Source organism: Ambystoma mexicanum, chromosome 9 (assembly GCF_040938575.1).
Source record: "Ambystoma mexicanum isolate Mex_15411 chromosome 9, UKY_AmexF1_1, whole genome shotgun sequence".
NCBI lineage: Eukaryota > Metazoa > Chordata > Amphibia > Caudata > Ambystomatidae > Ambystoma > Ambystoma mexicanum.
Genome location: NC_090931.1, coordinates 650919548 through 650939381, shown reverse-complemented (window position 1 = coordinate 650939381; position 19834 = coordinate 650919548). Strand labels below are relative to the sequence as shown.

The 19834-nt window shown below is 48.4% G+C and overlaps 2 long non-coding RNA genes across 3 annotated transcripts in view; both read right to left on the bottom strand.

The window, feature by feature from the left end:
• The window catches only part of LOC138488444 (uncharacterized), a 259534-nt gene extending 240004 nt beyond the window's left edge, over positions 1-19530 (bottom strand). For both annotated transcript variants that reach the window (XR_011274669.1, XR_011274670.1), the window contains exon 1: positions 19347-19530. This is a non-coding gene — a long non-coding RNA (uncharacterized lncRNA). The remainder of the gene's footprint in view (positions 1-19346) is intronic.
• Positions 728-15564, bottom strand: LOC138488445 (uncharacterized). Its single transcript, XR_011274671.1, has 2 exons — positions 1110-15564; positions 728-1059 (listed from the first exon to the last, which is right to left on the bottom strand). It is a non-coding gene; the product is annotated as an uncharacterized lncRNA (long non-coding RNA).
• Positions 19531-19834: the final 304 nt, after the last annotated feature.

Genomic DNA, 19834 nt, shown 5'->3' with positions numbered 1-19834 from the left:
CTCGACTTAGGCGTGTTCAACTGAACTGGCAAGTATTATCCTGCTGCATGACCCAATGTTTGGTTCGGATCATTAGGATGATCTTAACTAACAAGATAAGCAAACCTCGTGGGACAGGGGCCAACAAATGACATGTTCATGGGACACGTGCCCCATTGATCAAAAAGAGTTCTTTTCATCTGGTGCAAAGTTATATTACCCCCGGATAATCAATTATCTGATTTTATCGCTTCTGTTTTTCTCCAGAATTGACATTTTCCAAGAAAAATGGCACAGCATACAACCTTTATGTTCTGTTTTCTTGGGGTCTCTTAATACCAAGATTACAATTCTAATGTATTCCTAAATGACCTAAATAGTATGTTTACCACTGTGTAGGTCAGTATGGCCACCATGCCTGCTTCTGCATGGCACGAGTAAAAGGGTATCAGCCCCTCCCTATGTGGGTCTGTATATTTGAATTGACGTTCGGTTTGTCATTCCAAAAGTAACGTCTCCCATTCTCATCATCACACAAGACCTGACTGGATATGTGCAAAACCTTTCTCCCCTTCTGCAAATGCAAAATTCCGTAACTTTGTTGGGTAATTTAAAGTTAGAACTTGTTGCTGCTGTAAGCTGTTCCTGCAGTACGCTTGCAGCATGTTAAGAAACCGAAGAGCAGAGAAACCTACTCTCTGGATTTAGGCGCTGCAAGGTTTTTGAAGGAAAAATCCAGAGAACACGATTCACAAAATTAGAAAAGTTATTTATTAAATAAGAATATTGAGTAAATCAAGAACAAAATCAAAAGACCATAATTCAATGCAGGAAAACAAAAGAACTTATTTTGTAAACAATTCTTACCCACATTCATACTGGACAACGTGCCTCAGTCTAAACAAGCGCATCCATATCTGCATTCACTCTATACAAACACTAATAAATGACAAATTGTAAAACCATCACAAAATGGCCATTTTTTTTTTAAAACGTTATATTTTGCAGCATGTTACCAGCATCTGTGGGAACATGTGGGATACAACTCGACACTCCAAAGCAGCAAAAATACGAAATGACCTGTCATTACACACCAAAATTAATGGAAAGCAGCAAAAATACGAAATGACCTGTCATTACACACCCTAAATTAATGGACAGGCGCATGGTTCCCAACAGACCTTTAAACGTGTTGGTGAGGCTAGGCTTTGTTCCTACACGTCAGTGCCAAGTAGTAGCCACGCGCCTTCACCCTGCATAACACGGCATCTGCCCGGGAACTAGATTAATACTCCATTCACCTGCGTTTCCTCATTATCATGGCCAGGTCCTGATCAAACCATGTATTAGTCCGTTTATCTAAGGATCTGACTTCTTTGACCATAGGTGGGCTTATAGGGTCAATGTGCTCTCATATTCCTTGTGAAGGGAATCCATAGCCATGAGAGGTTCTTTAATAGAAAGGGGGTGTGGGGAACTGTTTCGCTCTTTCTGGCATTTTTTGGGAGGTACACTCGCTAGTATCTAAATTCTTGTCACATTAAGTTGATTTAACAGTAATTCCTATGAAAGGCAACATGCTAATTGCAGCTATAAAGCTTCGTTGGTGTAATTCACCAAGTGCACCTTCAACCACTTGCTCTCTAAGCAATATAGCATCCCAACACAACCATGAATACAAGTTCTTGGCTGGTCTCATTTTCATATAGAAAGCATGACCAAAAGTAGCAAGAGGTTCCTGCTTTGTCTTGTGAAGAAAAAGTAAACCCCATCGGTAACAGGTTATTAATTTAATTGTGATGTGTACAACACTAATATGCAGGAGCGGAAATGTTAAAACTATCAGATGGGGCGGGGTGGTTTAGCTCTCCCTGCTGGCTGCTCTCCTCCTGCGCTCTGGTTGTAGCTGCCCTTTCGGGGGCTTCTGCGGGGGTCCTGTGGCTGTAAAATGTGGCATAGGCGACAAATGAAACGCCCTGCGTCTCTTATGAGATGGGGGCCCGTTATGTACAATAACAACGGCACCGGATAATCTGCTTGCAGCGCTGCTGGACTCGGGAAGCTGTGGCACCAGGCAGGAACTGGGGAGCAGAGCACAGTGGGGCAGCGGGCCAGGGCGGCGAGGCACTGGTTGCCAGGCTGAGAGGAAATAGCTGGCCGTGGAGGTGGTCACAACTTTCCCCAAGTGAGTCACTTGAATAAACAATGGCGCCTAAGAGACCGAGGGAAGCACCTGCCAGCCACTGGAGGAGTTTCTTCAGCCTCACAACCAGCAATCAGGTGGAGCAAAGGAGGGAGGAGAGGGCGCACCTCTGGGCAACAACCAGCACTTACTGAGAGCACCTCAAGTATCATGGACACCCCCCATGGCTTTTAGGACAAGGTGGAGTGTAAGCTAAGGGACACTGCACTGCCTTTGGTGAAAGCAGGGGTAGCATGTCTGGGTACATAGGCAAAAATGACCTCACTGGAAACCTTGGCAGCGGAGAAAGGTAAGGAGCAGAGAGACTTTGCGGAATGTCAGCAGTCCACAGAGAACATATCTTTCAGAGCAAGGAGCTATCGAAAGGTTAGAGGAACTAGGTGAGGGAATGAGGGTTAAAATATTGGTGCGGGAGGCGATTCTGCCTGAAGGTCCGGGTGAGTAAACAGAGTGCTACGCCCTTTTCAGTTGCCAACGGGGGGTGGGCCCACTAGATCCTCCCGTGGCAGGGGCACTGCACTTACAGCGCTAAGTTACCCAGATGCTAGAGAAGCTTGGCTACATACAGCAACCAGGAGGAAATGACTTGAAATTGGGACTGCAGAGAGTTCCATTTTCTGATGTCAAGGTGACCTCAGAGCAGCCCGACAAGTATTTAGCCTGCTAAACTTAGAGGAGTCCAGGAAGATACTGTACGTGTTTTCTACGAGGAGGAAGTGAACAGATATTCCTAGAGTAGGGGTGGATAACTTTTCTTGGGATGGCGTTTTGTCCACAACACGGCCCAAATACTGAACCGGTACCACACCCCATGTGGCAGCGTAACACCACACTAGTGTTGGCAGGCCTCTTGCTCCCCCAGCCCCTTTTTTTGGCATAACTCTTTAAGTGACAGGTGCAAGTCGGAATTTTTCCTTTTGTTTTTATATGGTGGAGAGGATCACAAAACACAGTCATGCCTTGGAGCCGAGTGATGGGGTGACAGGGTGGGTTAAGTTTGCTTATTAGTTTAGAAATAGTTTCTACATCCTCTGCCCAGGGAATTATTTTTTATTATGTAGTGGTTTGATAAAGCAAAAGATTTTAGCCACAACTACCTTGGTGGAGGGGGCCCATCTTTCTATATAAAACTCAGAACCATTGACCTTACCAATGCTGTTTTCATAATTCAGGCGCAGGCAGCATTTCAAATGGGACAATTAGGGCAGGAACTCACTAATTTAAGATTTGTGTGGGCAGGGGGCTCAGCCTGGTCAAAGAAATTGTGCGCGCTCCAAGGCTCCCCACACCATTTCTTTTCGTATTTATTTGTGAACTTCTCTGTCGTTCTCAATTCCAAAGTAGGTCTTCTTCCCAGTGTCTTCATCCCATCCAATCCCATCCCACACTGATGAAATTATTACAGGGAAGCGTTCTGGTTTCTAAAATCCTCAGTCCCACACTACTACTTAACCAGCACAGATCTCATTCCTAAAGGTGAAACTGGCAGAAACCAAACTCTAGGCCTACTTCAGCTCTACAGTAGTATGGGCAAAGGGCTATTTATTCTCTTCAAGAGGAGTGGGCAATCCGGGGAAGCATTCAAAACAAGACTACTACTAGTGTACCAAAATAAATGAAACGTCGAATTAAGGTTCTATACTACAAAAAAAAATGTAATTGCACTAAAAGGAAACATTATTACAAACCAAGCAATTCAACCCTGTAAAGAAACGCACAGATAACGCAGACTTTTGGTGAAACAGAAACTCTGGTTAGAGAAGAACAGGGTTATACAGGAAAAGATTTTTTGTGGCATCTTCAAGACAGGTAGAATAAAGGAGGCAGGGGGGGTGTGAAAAAGTGACATGAGACTTGTGCCAGCGGCGAGTGGTAAGAGCACAGCTAGGATTCAGGGTTATTTGACTCGTGCTTTGTGCGGCCTTTCATGCCTTGCGGTGCCATGTTATGAAATGCTTATTGTGGTTTTAGTTTGTCTGTGGCCCTCCCCAACCTGACTGTCGAGGTTGTAGACTGTAACCCGCACCAACACATTCAAATGTTACACTCCAAGACACAACACACATACCATCTATGCTATCCACACATGGCAGCTGAATGCCAATCCATAAGTCATGAAACCTTACACCTCTGCAGTCAACTTAAGAGGTCACATCCCAAGCAAATGCTTCCTAGCAGCACAGGCGCACAAGTCTCCCATTCAGGTATACATGCCTCTGTGCTCGCAGCACAGAACACCGAGAAACAGACAGACACGTGAAGCTCAAGGTACACTCATCCCGCACCCATCAACATAACAGCAAAACTACCTTGCATTTTCCTCTAACCCACAGCCTCTTTTTCAGTTCCACCAGGGCAGACGAAGACTATGCAAATGGCAGGGGAGCCGTCACATTGCGCATCGGTTCATAGTGTCGGAATAGATTTAAGGAGGACCCTTGTACTGCCAACTTACAGGCTAACAAAAAAAAAAAAAGACTATCTAAAGTCATGATTTTTCAATTGTAGTTCTAGCAGGATTGTTCGCAAAAGGTGAATGTGTTCAAGTAATCAAAATTGTGCATCAAACCTTCCTCGCCAAGTGTGCAGTTGAGCCATTAAACTGATTTCATGGCACAGCCCTAAACGAGCATTCATTTAAACTCGGATGTTACTGGAAGATATCAAAGCTTTAGATTGCGATTTGCCAAAATGCGACCAGTTTCTTCATAAAGTAACTTTAGCAGGAATTAGTCCTATAAAAGAAATAGGGCTAGTTCGGTTTTTCTTTTAAGCAGTCAACACTTGTTCAGTAGCTTTCTCCATTTGCTACTCCAAGTGTAATGGGGGGGGGGGTAGTCATGGAAGCAAACACGAAGAATTGGACATTCTTCATGTATCCCAAACTTGATTGCAGCCCTCACTAGGCCAACCAAGGCTGCTCGATCCTCTTTGGGATAGTGAAGCCGCCTTCATACACTCCACGGGCTCGGAGGCTTAGGACAGGAAGTATTAGGGAAAGGAGGGCCACTGTCTATCCTTAGCTTCTATGCGATAGTGCCCTCTCAGGAATCCGGTTTCTCCTCCCAGACTTCTCGGGTGCTTGGGGAAGGGAAGGGGTGGGGTGTGTAACTGGCAGAACCCAATACTCCAGTCAACCCCTCCTTTTTCTGGTCTGCAGGTAAGCCTATTCATGATAGGAGGTCAGAGGGTGCAGGGAGAGACACTCTGCTGAGAGATGGAGGGCGTTCGAAGAGATGCTTCACCGACCATTTATTCCTCTTACTACTTCACATCAAAATGTGGCATAAGCATGCTCTATTCAATATCACTATACAAAAAGCATGGGTCTCCCCTGTGCAAAAAAAAAAAAAACGCCAATAGTATTGTGTACTACAGTGACTCCAGAAGGCAAAAGTCCCCCTTGCCTAATTCTAGAACATATCTTTAGGTCATCTAAATTCAAGTATTTAAGTCTTAAATACTTGAAAGGAAATACAGTGAAATGTTTGCACAGTGTATATATTGTCGGGCTATGCTTTTAGGTATATGTGAGAAACATGTCTGGTTTAGTATCATCTGTAATTATTGAATGACATTTGTGATTCACTTTTTTATGCATTATAATAAAGAATGTAATATGATTACTGACCCATCACACCTCTTTACCATCCGAGTCCTGAACATGAAACATTGAATACAAGTTTTGTTCAGTGAGACATCGTCCATTGTAGTTTTCTATTCAATATCACACCATAATTCCTTTCCCAACCTAATGTTTTTCTTCCTCGTAACCGCCCCACCCACTGCAAAGCAGCCAGCAGGCAGTATTAGGAATTGGCATACATATACTTTGCAAATGTTGTGCACCAGCATCGGAGGGCTTCTTAATGCCTCAGGAGGCGGAGAGAGTTGGGGCAAACTCCGTCGGATTCAGGCCAGCAGCAGGGCGACTTCTCGTGGAGAGCAGAACAGGGCCAACAGCAACAGTTCTTCAACTGGCAGCTTTAGTGGACACCATAGACATAAAGCTTGCCACTGAAGAACTGGCACGGTTGGCCAAGACACCAGAGGAATACAGCGAGGCCACGACAGCACCTGCGAAGGAAGGAAAGCGGGTCAGAAGCCATATGCAGGAACCGGATCCACTTCTGTCTCGCAGACATATGCACGCTCACAACAGCACCAAGCAAAACTGGCCACCCTAAATAAGTCAAAGGGAAACCCAGAGCACACATCACCCACTACTTCATGCAACTCTGGGACAAACATTTCAAGCACACCCTACTCTAGTCATACCAAACCCATAGCTAGTAAACATCCCAACTGTATCATCCTTAACAGTGCAGGAATTGGGCCAGAACGCCAATCAGCAAACATTGTTTGTCCAGATCACCTCTCTGCGGTGAGAAAAATCGTCCAGTCAGTCCCCGTTACTGCTGCAAAGAAACATTAAGCAGCCCGCAGGGGACAGTGCTGCTGTACCCAACAGGGGAGTGAAAGCAATGCTATACCAAAGACGGGGAGATGTAGCACTGCTGCAGCACAGAAAGGAAAAATAGCACCAAACACCATTATTATTAGGGGATTTCTGGAGTTAGGACCTAGCTTTGGGAAGCAATGGAGCGCTTTATAATCATGGGGGCTGGGAGGGCGGGGAAGAAAGTGGTGAGAGAAGCAGAGAAACATGGTAGCAGGGAGCCAACAAGGGAGGGTGGTCAGTTTGATAGTAAGGGATCGACAAGCAATCGAGGGCGGTAGGGTGAGGACTGGAACAAATGGGGTCATGTGAAGGGGGAGCTAGCATTGCTGTGCTCACTGCAGATACCATGGGCAATGTACAGATGAAATACCACCGATGTACTGAACAGAGACTACTCCATAATCTAGCATCAACAAGGAGACAACAATGCTGTACCAAACACAGTGATAGTACATCTCCAGCCAACAGAAGGCCACTAGCACCTGGCAGGAAATAAGCAAAGAGCAATAGCTGCTGTACCAAACAGTGACAGTACTTTTCCAGCCAACACCCAGGAAATAAGCAAAGAGCCATTACTGCTGTACCAAACACAGTGAGAGACAGTATTTCTCCAGCCAACACAAGGCCACTAAAATCAGGCAAGAAATAAGCAAAGAGCAATAACTGCTGTACCAAACGCAGATAAATGTGCCACATTGTGAGCAGCCGACATAGCTAGCACTGCTGTATCAAATACAGAGAAAGTGTGCAGGAGAGAACACTGCTATGCAAAACAAAGAAGAGCAAGAGTGTTGCTGAAAACGTGCGTGAAAAACAACATGCGGGATAGCAGACAATGTACCGAAGAGATACCACAGCGAAAATCTCAATAGTACTACTTAATGGAGAAGAAAAGCACTGCTGTACTCAAAACAGAGCTAATACTGCTATGCTAAACATGGAGACTGAATGTACAGCTAGATAAACTTGCTGCTGCACCACCCAGATAGCCCAGCTCTACCACCCAGACAGGTCGAGCAGAAACAGGCGAGAGAATCGTTTTCAGTGTCTTTATGGGGAAAGTTTATGCTCCAAGAAAATATATCTACCCGTCGTCTGCTCAGGCTATGTGTTGCCTGCTATAAATCCACATTAATAGCGCCTTTCCAGCCACACCCTCATCGATCACACCACCAGTCACTGGAAGATTCACACCACCCACAATTGAGGGATTCCAAAAGTACATCTTCTGCCTCACTCTTTCCATTACAGCACTGAAAAAAAACAAAAAAGGTCGAAGTTGACGGGAACTAAAGGGTAGGACATCTCTAATTTTCAGGTAAATCCTCCATCTTTCTCTCACTTCTGGGCACCCGGAAACAGTTCCTGGATGGCATGGAAGGGAATCTTTTTACTTCACCCTTACTGGGGATTCAAACCCCAAGTCCTGCTGACACTCTAGTGTCCCATCTTGCCGAGCCATCGCAAAGACACCGATTCGTTTTAGTTTATTTGACTAGCCTGCTTGAGAGCGAACACTCATTGCCGAGCGGCAGCATAGCCCGGCTTAATTCCAGAAAACAAACGCCCATCACTGCGGTGCACACAGTGAACAGCATTGGTTTTCTGCCATTAAACGGGATTAACCTGAAATTGCTGCAGGGAAAGCTGTGTGCACAGGCAATGGGTGGGGGTGGCTATAGTACTTGGCAGGGTGTATACAGCTGAATGCTGTGGGGGACAACGGCCGAAATGCATGGTCCTTTTCTTTCAGTGTTGATAGTATAGAAAAAACACGGTGTTGGGGGATGGAGTGGAGGAAAGGCACGACCCAGGTATGGGGTTTGTATTGAGGGGCTGTGAAGAGAGGAACACAGTTGGACTACATTTTGTGTACACTTCGACCAGTGGAAGGAAAAAAAGGCTGAAAGAGGCCTTGCCGCAGGACCAGAACAGCGCAGGAGTCAGCATGAGCCCAAGTACAGGCACCAAACTAGAGCTACATTTCTGTCCGTGATGCCCTGAATGGCACGCAGAATAAAAAAAACAGCAAAATCGCCCAAGATCAACATTCTATGGTTCAAGCGAAGGACTTGGCACCCGAGTTGCAGCAGACTGCACCACCCAACATGAAGCAATGGGTAGAAGATCACAGCTCAGTAAATTAAATGGCAACACTCAATCTATTAAAGCAAGACGTCCAAGTATCCCCATTTCATTGATGTAAAAATGGCCATCACCTTGCATAAAGGGGGCCGACGAAGCAAATCCAACAACCAATAAGGACGCAGCCAAACCTGCCAAGAGTTTGGCAATTCATGAGTATTTTAAGTGGGATGGAAATCCAGGTGGGCTCCACCAAGGGCCATGGCCTAAGCGATGGGTGGGCACTATACAGAGCAAGTTACAGAAATCAACCGGTGATCTTCCATGCCAGAATAGGTAAGCCAGTCCATTGTAGCATAGCCTGTTTTTTTTTTTAGAGGAGCAAGTATACCGTGTTATCAAGATGAACAGTGCAAACCAAATAAACAGGGATCTTCAGATTGAATACCGTTTATAAAGAATTGCATTTTAAAAAGTATGTATTCAGATTTACCCGCGTTCTCTTTTTAACCCAAAAAACAATTTGCACTGTTCGTCTTGATAACAAGGTATTTGAACCTGTGTAAAAAACAAAAAAATAAAGGGAGGAATTGATTACATTTAGTGAGTAATTTAAACTTCTATTATGGGGAAACCCAGATTGAGAACTGCAGCACAAAGAGCAGGGTTCTCGGTGATGTGATGGAGCCAAAAGCATGTCACAGAAGGGGGGCATTTCAGTATAGTGTTAGTGGTTGCCCATCACGCCACTGAGGACTCTGCTTGGTCTTCTGCTGGCCTCAAGTAAATCACTGTGGGCTTGGGCCAGAAAAATAAAGAAGCAGCCAAGGCACTGTAATCCATCACTGCTGGTTGCAGTCTTTGGGGGGATAGGGGAAAGTTGGGGGGGCGAGGACAAAAACTGATATGGTCATCACCAATAAATGGTAACCGAGGTACACTACCTACTCGCACTGCACATTTCTTCCACTGGATGGCGATAAAGGAATCCGAATCTATATCTTCCACTATTGACGAAATCAGTCGTGGGGCGTCGAGGAGAGCCTGTCAGAGCCCTGGCGCACTTAAAACCCTGCTATTCATTCAAAACCCCTGCAAACCAATATTGGTAGGCCCACTCTTGGATAGAGTTGTGAACGTTGGCCTGCATCGCATCTGGAAAGGACTTTGAATATTAGCATGTTCAGACTTAGATAGAATTATGAATATTAGCATGTCCAGACTTGGATGGAGTTGCGAATATTAGCATGTTCGGACTTGGATAGAAATGTGAATACTGGCATGTCCAGACTTGGATGGAGTTGTGAATATTAGCATGTCCACGCTTAGATGGATCGTGAATACTAGCATGTCCAGACTTGGATAGAACTGTAAATGTTATCATGCTAAAGGTCAGGTAACCCACTAACCAATATAAGCTCAAACTCTCCATACTTATCACACTAAAATAAACTCAACAACCCGCACACACTTCACAACACTGCAACAACACATAAGCCGGAGCAACAGCACACGCGGTCTGACAGCGATCCAATACCCGCATCAAAGCTCAGAATCTGGTGTATACCGAGCTGAAGCTGCCAACAGAACACCACTCCCCTCACTATTCTACTCCCTCTTCACCTTACAAACCCATCCCACCTTATTTACAGATCCCCCAGAGCGCCTGGGGACCAATTCCGTTGGTGACGTTGCGCGGTACAAATACCTTTAACAAAAGAAGGCACCATCTAACTTTGCTTCTAAACCACCATCTCCTCCCACCAAAAACGTAGAAAACGGCCCTCTGGAATCCACCTGCCCATAAACACCCACCAGTCGGGAGCGAGAAGACAAAAACAATAACAAGGACCCCACTTTAAAGTGTAGCATAGAAGAAGAGTGCGTGGGTTCTTTTTACTTGCAACAACGCGTAGACCACACCCACAATTTCCCCATCCAGCACTGATCAAGTCCCCCTGGATTGTAATATGGCCCCAGCAGCCCAGTTACGCCTGCTGTCACGCAGTCTGGTTTAAGTAGCCCTAGGCACCGACCGAGTGAGAGGAAGTGACGCACACTGACTGACCTTTCCGATCTACATTGCTAGTCAGCATCACATGCGGATGAAGTCAGATGTTCAGAGCAAGAATTATAATGGAAAGTCTTACGTGGGCCACTTATTACCCGTCAGACCATTACAGGGCTGAGAGAGAATGAAGATGCAAGCCTTCCTACAGACAGCCGCGAGACTGGACACCCTTCCCCTTTGCCAGATAGCAGGGCAACCAAACACCAACTTTTCCCAGTCGTCGGGCAATGTACAATAAGCTAAACATGCCCACAGCCAGACACTTGCCAACCCAAACACCTGCACAGCCAAGCTATTACTCGTCAGACATTCGGTAGACTTGAGGTGGTCACGCTGCGCAGAAACTAGTAAATACAAATCGATTAACAGACACCTCCAACCAACAGGTGCGGTCCCCAAACTAAACAGGTTCCAATAGGGAAATGTATAGCCCCCCAGCTCTAGATGCCTCCGCCCCCACACACACATGCCCCCCACCGAAAAAGATCCTAACTACAATAGGGCAATAGTAGGCCACAGCCAAGTACCTTCTCCCACCAACACTGCAGCATTTGACAAGTGTGGGCATCCAGGCACGGACTGCTGGCAAGACTTTCTGCGACCCCGACCCTCACCCCCCAAATCACGGATGACCATAACCCACAGAGCGTTGTGATGGGCATCACTGAAACCTAGATAGCCCTCAATAACACTGCCTCCCATGCTACCTTTTCCACTGCCCAGACGTCCAAGAAAGAAGGTCCAACTGATCAATAACGCTAACCCCTGCGCTCACAACAGACTCCTTCACTCCGGATTAGGCAACGTTTTGATCCTGTTGCCTAGGTCGGTCCCCCCGTACCGCAATTTTAAAAGCCTTCTACACACCCTTAGAAAACCTCTATCCTGTTTGCACATGTACTCCGTCCCATTTGCCCTCAACCTGATATAACCCCTGCCCACGAGATTCACCAATTAAAAGACTACCTCGACAATCCACTGAGTGGCGCAAATCCCAAACCCACACCCTCATTACATACTTCCCAGCCATTCCAACACAACAGCCAATTACCTCTGCTTCACTAATCCTCATCCCTTTCTCCCCCCTCGCAATGGCCAACTCTCCTCTACCCTGCAAGCTTTGCTGCATACCCTGCCCTTCCATCTAAAGACTTTGCCCTCTATTTTTCCATCAAGATGGGCAACACTGTTACCACCCTCCTAATAAGTCAATCTACCACCTCTCGCAGCCTCCTTCTCATGCCTTCACTCCACCTCTCCAACCTTACCTACGGCATCGGCATGGTCTACCACTCTTGAAAGTCCACCCATTTTGTGCCCCAGTGACATCTGTACTTGCTCCACACAAATTATTCAAGTCAAAGAACGTACACAGTTAACCTGCTCTTACCAGTCATCTCTCTTTAACCTCTCCCTCCAGCTGAAAAGTAGCTACTGGCCTCCCCAGACTAAAGAAAATACACTGCTAATCCGATATCGCCCTGTCTATTCTCCCCTCCCATCCAAAATCCTAGATCAGGTGGTCTTCAACAGGATCACCAGCTACTCGGAGGCTAACATTTTCTGTCACTCTCCCTTCTGGCATTTGTAGCCATCACACCACTCTGCTCCAACTCATATCTCCAACGTGCTTACCTCAGCACACCATAACAAACTCCTCCAGGCTCCTCCTCCTTCACCTCACTACAGCCTTTGACACCATCAACCACACCTTACCTCCTAACCCTGGCATTGAATCCATCGTTCTCCATCTCCTGGAGCATTGGTGTTGGATACCCCACCCCACCCATCTCCTGGTTGGAGTCCCCTTCTCCTGACCCCAGAATCCGTCCTCAGCCCACCCCTTACTAGGTGTTACACCACCCTCAGATCCTCCCATCACCCATTTGCCAACGACATGCACATTTTCTGCTCCTTTCCTTCCGTTCTCCCTGCACTCTCCCTTCAGATCCACAACTGCCTCGGCCATCCATCACAGGCGTTTCATTCTAATGCTCACCTCCTCCAAGCCTGAACGCACTTCTAAGCCCATGATGTACCAGACCTAATCATTGCCAATATCCTTTCCCTGACCAACTCTCCCCCCTGCACTAAAGCGTGCAACCTCTGGGCAGTCTTAGAAATACTTCAAAGTTCACCATTTCACCACCTCCACCACCACTCCTGTAATCAACCAGTTTAATCTCGGGAAAATCTAGTCACATGCCACTCTACCAAATATTTTGCCTCCCATCTTCCACTCAAACAACCTACGGCAGCTCAAGCCTCCTCTTATATAATCCCCTTTATCCCTTTGCCACACTCAAGAATGGCTAGCCACTTATTACTTCCCCAACCCCCACTATGGCTTCTCCCCAACTTTTGCAAACCAGTTGGCTACCCATGAACCACCAGTCCATCTTCAAATGTCTGCTAATAACCTTGAAATCCCCAACCTCGCCTCATCTCCTATGACCCTTGTGCACGCATCCTTCGGAATCTCTCCATCCCATGCCACACTATATCCTTCACTTACGCTCGTTTCCCCTCCTCTTACGGAAATCCTTGCAAACCTCAAAAGCATTGGCAACACTCAGCTATTCAAGTCAAACCTCCAGCTCAAACGTCTACACCTTGAAGGGGCGCCATCTCTACCCCACTTGCACCTCTCCTTACATGCACAGTAAGTACCATGATAAATTACTACTCTCTGCCCCCTTGCCTGTCTGTTGGCTTCAGTCTAGGAAGCTGCTTGCACCCATCACCACCCGATTATGCTCCAATTTCCTGTTCATTCCAATATAAGGTACCAACTTGTGCGGCTACCCAGACTACCGTTTGCACCTCTCCAAGTGCTTTATACGGCGAAACACATCTCCACAGATGGAATGAAATTTGTCAATACATTCTTGATAACCAGGATTTGCAGTTATTTGGCACAGCCAGGTTTGGTAACAAGTTGGCAAGATACACGATTAAAGCAATTTTCTGATAACCAAGTTGTTCCTTTCATTAGCAGGGCTCTGTTATGTAACCAGGGAACACATCCCACAGAAGTAGCCAAGTAGTAATCAGGCAGCAGACTGTTGCTTGGTCATGCTAAATATCAGAGTGGGTTTCAGGGACACAAAAAGATTGGTTAATGATATGATGTGGCATTTATAACGCGTGACAAGACAAGGAGGGGGTAACACAGGGAGGACAAAATAAAGATCTTACTAGGCCTTGTGTCATTCAGATCACGCAAGTGCGGGGGATGCAGGGTTGCAAGCTTCATGAGTGCTACCTCGATTACCAACCGTCCATGAGTGATCCACCTACGGGTCATGCCAAGGGTTAGACCAATACTTAGGGGACGGGACTAATGTGATGCCAAATAAGGATTGTGTGAACTACACAGGGGTGAGCTGGAAAGACATGGATGCTACCAAGTTAGAGCAAATAAGGAGAGCGCTTTGTGTGTGTGCAACCTTGTTAGGTAAGCAGTGTGTGCCATTCACGGCAATGGCAAGGTTAGATCATCGGAGTGCAGTGTATGCTTCATGGCCAGATCCTTTAACGGGTCTTCATATGCACATGCCGTCATAAGCATGGATGTGCCTTATAGGTAGCCCCAAATTACACATCTGGAAGCAGCAGTCACGGGTGCAGCCATGTCGATGGGGGTCCAACCATGTTAGATATCTCAGGGGCACACAATGGGTGCCAACTAGTGCATCTGAACTAGACTATGTTTGGGGAGTAGGGTGTGTAACTTATTTGGCAGCCAGGATAGCTAAAACAGCACAATGCTTCATAGGCGCAGCCATGCTAGAGTTGCACGGGCTACTGGACCATGCACTACAGCCCTATGACATAAGTACAGAAGTGATCCCACTCTAGTGGCAAGGAAGACTGAGCATCTTCCAGAAGCCACACATCCCACAAGTCTACCGACAGCCATGGTCATTCAACATTCCATAGAGAGGCACTCTGCCGCTTGCCTCATTATTCACTCTGTGCAGCCCAGGCCCAAAACTGGGTATGACATCGGAACATCAGCTCCCAACTGCACAAGACTCCACAGGAGTGATGCGGGCCTCGCCGTACCCATCACCAAGGACTGTGGCCAGGAGAGCCTTGGACTACTCAAGTATCAAGTTAAAGATGTATTACTCTCTCTCTGCTAATGTATAAGGAAGCATTAAGTGACTTTTCCCAAAAAGGCATTAGATAAAATAAAACCGAACCACAGATCCGCCTTCTAAACTAAATAAGGGGTAACCAATCTGGACTGGAGCAACTATACTCCCCTCATGTGCTAGCCTTCTACCAGCATCAGGGTCAACTTCCACCAACAGACAAAACCCAACCATCCACCAAAGTGTCAACTTTCCACCAGCCAACACGCCCATCTGTCCAAGCAAAAACACCAATGCTTTCAGTAGCACCACCACAGCAAAATACCGTTTCTAAGTTGGCAGCACATAGCAGTCCAGGTCCAACAGGGCAGTGTTTGGGCCTTACTAGGGCCAAGGAGTGGCTGGTGGTTTCTGTATCTGCAAATTAAAATGAAAACCCCGTTCCATAGTTGCTATTGAAGTTGAAAGAACGAGCGGCTGTTACCGAGAACTGGTCCCGTTCGCAACCTCAGTCTGCCTGCTTCGCGGACCCTGCGAGCGTCACTCGATGTGGAGAGGCCCGGGCTGCACCCTTCACACTGTACGAGATGCCACACATTCCTGCCATGCCTGGGGCATATGGTATGAATTCCAGGCCCCTTGGCTTGGCTTGAAGCCCAAGCCACTCCCCCAGTTTTATCCTCCCTCCCTCCCTCGCCCCCCACCAAGAGGCCTGGGCAAAGCTGCGCCTACAGGAGCTTGTCCAGAGCCGAGCCCTCCCCCTGCTGAAGCCCGTCAAGTGACGCGACTCCTCTTTTAGGAGCCTGTCCATGACCGTTCCATCTTCTGTGGGGGCTCGTCATTGGATTGGCACCAGGCCCCACTGCATCTCGACGGAGGGGCGCGCCTAGGCCTTCACCTCAAGTTTGCCCAGGGTGGCCTCCCGCAGCGTCCCTGGTGCCACTAACACTCATCAGGAGAGCCTGGTTGGGCCCTCAGCGACCTCTCACCAAGAGTATGTTCAAAACGCACAACCAGGCCTGCTCTCACCTGCAAGCAGCCCCCTACCGGTGAACGGCCGGGCATGTACAAAGATGGGCACACGTGTCCCTCACCCTGGGCACTGAGGTGCACAAGCCTTACTGGAACCTACCCTGAAAGCCTACCAGGCCGCGTACAAGTGGTTTCGGGCCCCACCAACCCCTCCCTCGAGGAGCCGGTCCAGGGCAGCGCCCTCCTCGCCTGAGCAGGGCTGGGCCCGTCCTCCTCCCATCGCAAGGCTGCAATGCATGAATCAGCAGGAAGCGGAGTCGCCGCTGCCTCAGCCCTGGAGACAGATAATCTGCTCAAATAGCCCAGTCGCCAGGGGAGGGGCACTCACGGCACTTTACCACCTCGCTCAGAGGTGAGAAACCTCGGAGTCCACTAGACTCTGCAACTACAGGTGTCCCTTCAGCCCCCCCTTCCCCCCCCCCCCCAACTTCCTGCGAACCTCCAAACGACCCACGCAGGCCTTTCGCAAGCCCTTGCAGCCTCATAACGCAGTCATTGCAAGAACCCCAACCACTCCTCAGCCCATGCCTCACTCGCCAATCATTGCCACTCCCTAGTCCCGCCACCAGCGCACTGGCGGTGCAGAAGTACACCAAGTGATCCGGTCGCTCCCCGCGCCAACCCTACCTGCGCAGGCAGACCCCGTAGAACCAGGGCCCGCAGCAGATGGAGGGTCTTCCTGCAGAAAATGGAAACGCCCCCAACAAGTTAAGTGAATCGGAATGCATGGCCCTCGTACGGCTTTTCTTTCTGTTCACCCCCTCATCCAAAAGCTACACTTTTCGTGTACACCTCAACCCCCCCGCCCACAATTCAAAAGATTAAAACCCAACTACACACCGGTATCCATATGGTGTGGCTGGGAGGGAGTGAGGTATTGGTCATCAACAGAAACTGATCAAGCACCCAAACTCAAAAAGCATTTTTTTTTAAAGTCTCTATAAGTAGCACCTGAAGGGTGGCGCCCAGGCAATTCTCATAAGCACTTTCCGTTTCAAGGCCACATACAAAACCATTCGAGGCCTAAAATCCCTTATGTTGGCCCTTGCCTCCACGTTTCCCATACTAAAAAAGGCTGCTCTAGGCCCTAACGCGGTGTGTGAGCCCCACTGTCCTCAACTAGCCCCCCGCCCCCAATACCATGTCCCCCCGCTTGTGAATTAAAAAAGCTGGCGTGCCCGGCCTCTTGCCTCTTGCCGTGGCCCTAAAACCTTTTGCGGGAAGCCGTTTTACTTTACCACAGAACCCACATCTCTCTCTACAGGAGTATAAAGTGGACTTTAAAAACATATTACAAAAAGTATATAATACACACACAATTTCCAGCAAGTCTTGCTCACTCCACAGATGGGTCCCCAACATGCACCCCTGGTCTCCTTTTCGGACAGTCTCCTCTAGCCACTTTTATGGTGCCCCAATTTACCTGGCCAGGAGACTTGCTCTTCTTCTAGGCAACGAACGTAGCACCAGGCATGTCCCCTTCTCCCAAGGTCTTAACTCCATCCCTGACTGCATCTCTCTGGTGTCCAAACGTGTCGCCCCCACACATACACTAGAATCCTAACTTACCTTCCCAAGAGCATGGTTGCTCTTCCCCTGGCAAGACGATCTTCATGAACCTCATCTCCTCACCCTCATTTTGACTTGTACTCCAACCAGAGGTGTTGCTGGGGGGTGGGGCGGCTTAGGGGGATATAACCCTGAGTCTTTTGGTTGTAGCCCCGGATTGAATCTCAGGGTCTACAACCAAAAGGCTACCAACATTAGCGTAGCCCCAGATCTTTTCCAGACCTAGCAACACCCCTGACTCCAACCACTTAATTATACAACTAACCTAGAACACCAATGTTATCTCCTGGTGCAGCCTGTCCTATGCTGGGACTACATTACCCCTCCCACCCAGATCTCGCCCTCCACCCTAGTGACCCAGTTGAATTTGCCCTCATGAGCTCTTCAACCTGGCACCAAATCAAAACAGTGTTGCCCCTCTCACCTGCTCATTAACATTAAGCCATATGGCTGGCATTGTCCTGTCCCTGGGGCCTGCCAATAAATCCATGAGTTCAGCTACCCAAGACAGACCATGTTTACACCAAAAACCCTGCTACCACCTGGAGTTAATCCCCACTTCCCAGAAGTCTGAATTCCCCCAAGACACCTTCCCAACCTCTTATTGATCTCCAAAACGTACCCAAACTTGCCCATCTCCACTCTGACCCCTTTGTATTTATCAATCCCACCCGATCCTCAGTCACCATTGGGACCTAATTAGCCTTCTGTGAGCACGTTACCCTAACTAGATATTCTCCAGATAACAGTTAATTTCAGAGAGTTCCAAGTTGAGGGGCCTGAACGCCTGCCTGCACAAGTGTTAGTCTCCTCTCCAACTGGACTCTCATTCTTCACAAGAGGCAACCCCAAAACCTTCTACACAGGCCCCAAGCCAAATACTCCAATTAGGAGCTTTACCACCTTTCAAGAAGCCCATCGTTAAGTGGCGATGACCATTAATAGTACTAAGGCCCATGTTTTCCAATCTTACTTCACTATTCAGATTACTGTCACGTTATACCCTGTCAAATCCCATCTCCAACTGAGATTCACTTATAGGGGTTCCTAGCACACCCTTTTAAGAGCCACAAACGTCTTAGCCAGCTCTCCAGAAGCTATTCATATGCCAAGTCTTTCCTTTGCACCAGCTCTAAACCATCCTCTCCCCTCAAAACCCTAGGCCTGCAGACCTTAACTCTGGATAGAGGGATTATCTGCCCCCCCAAAACCATCTACCCAAAGCCACCCCTTTCTGGTATTCCTCCCGAGGTGCCTTCCCTTCGTACCCCTTGCCAAGGCTCACTCTTCTTACCTCCCAGGTTCTCCTTCAGGGCCCTGCAGCCCTTCTCTGTAAAGGCTCACTCGCCTACCCGGCATCGACGAGTCCTCACCTTTCACACAATTTATCCAACAGCCCCTCCTTCCCTTCCAAGTTTCCTTAGCTCTCCTGTTCAAAAGAGCACCTCTCCCACTCAATAAATGGATTCACCCCTTCCCACCCAGGAAATACCGAAGATCGCTCCCAAGGTCTTTCGCCGGCTTCCAGATGATTCCCAAGGCAGCGAAGGCACCCCACCTGCATGACCCTTCCAAGGACTCTTCGCCCATCTGATTTGCCCCGTTGCCCTCGAGCCACGCCACTCCTCCCTTGCCCCCCACCCTAAAAAGTACCAGCTTCGCCCTCTCCGAAAGCGCTCGTCCCACCCACACACCCTTCCCAAGGGCCACTCTCCTCTCCACGGTGGGCAGCACTGGGGTTACCTGCTGTCCGGCACCACGCCCCCTCTCTCAGGACCCCCACCCCCGTTCCCCCCAAAGCGCTAGCATTTAACTCCCCGTCTCGTGGTGTAACTCTCTCTTAACCTCGAGAACTCTGCTTTCGCCCGTCCATCAATGCCTCTGCCCGCTTGGCAGCACCGTCTCCTGCCCACCGCCGGCGGTGGCCGCCCACTGCCCCTTCTCCAGGTCGCCGCTCGCCGATCTCTCCCTCAGACACCGGCTTCTGCCTCGATCAGCTGGAAACGCGATGACGCACGGACCAAGCGGTGGGTCCTGTAACCAATCAGGACGCTCGACTGCCGGCGTAGCCGCCTTCTCATGAATAATGGACGTTAAAAGTACGCCTGCCACGCCCTGTCCGCAACTTCGAGCCGGACCCGCCCAGCCGACGCCTAGGTTACAAAACATTGATCGAAAACTTTCCTTACCAATGTGATCGCTAACAATCTGACAGGGCCCGCCTGGCAGGATTTCTTCTCAACAAATGACTAGCCCGGACAGCGAGTCTAGCCCTGCCCAGAGACAGCTGAGATATGTTTTTTTGACAGGCAGGGGCCACGGGCAATCGTCTG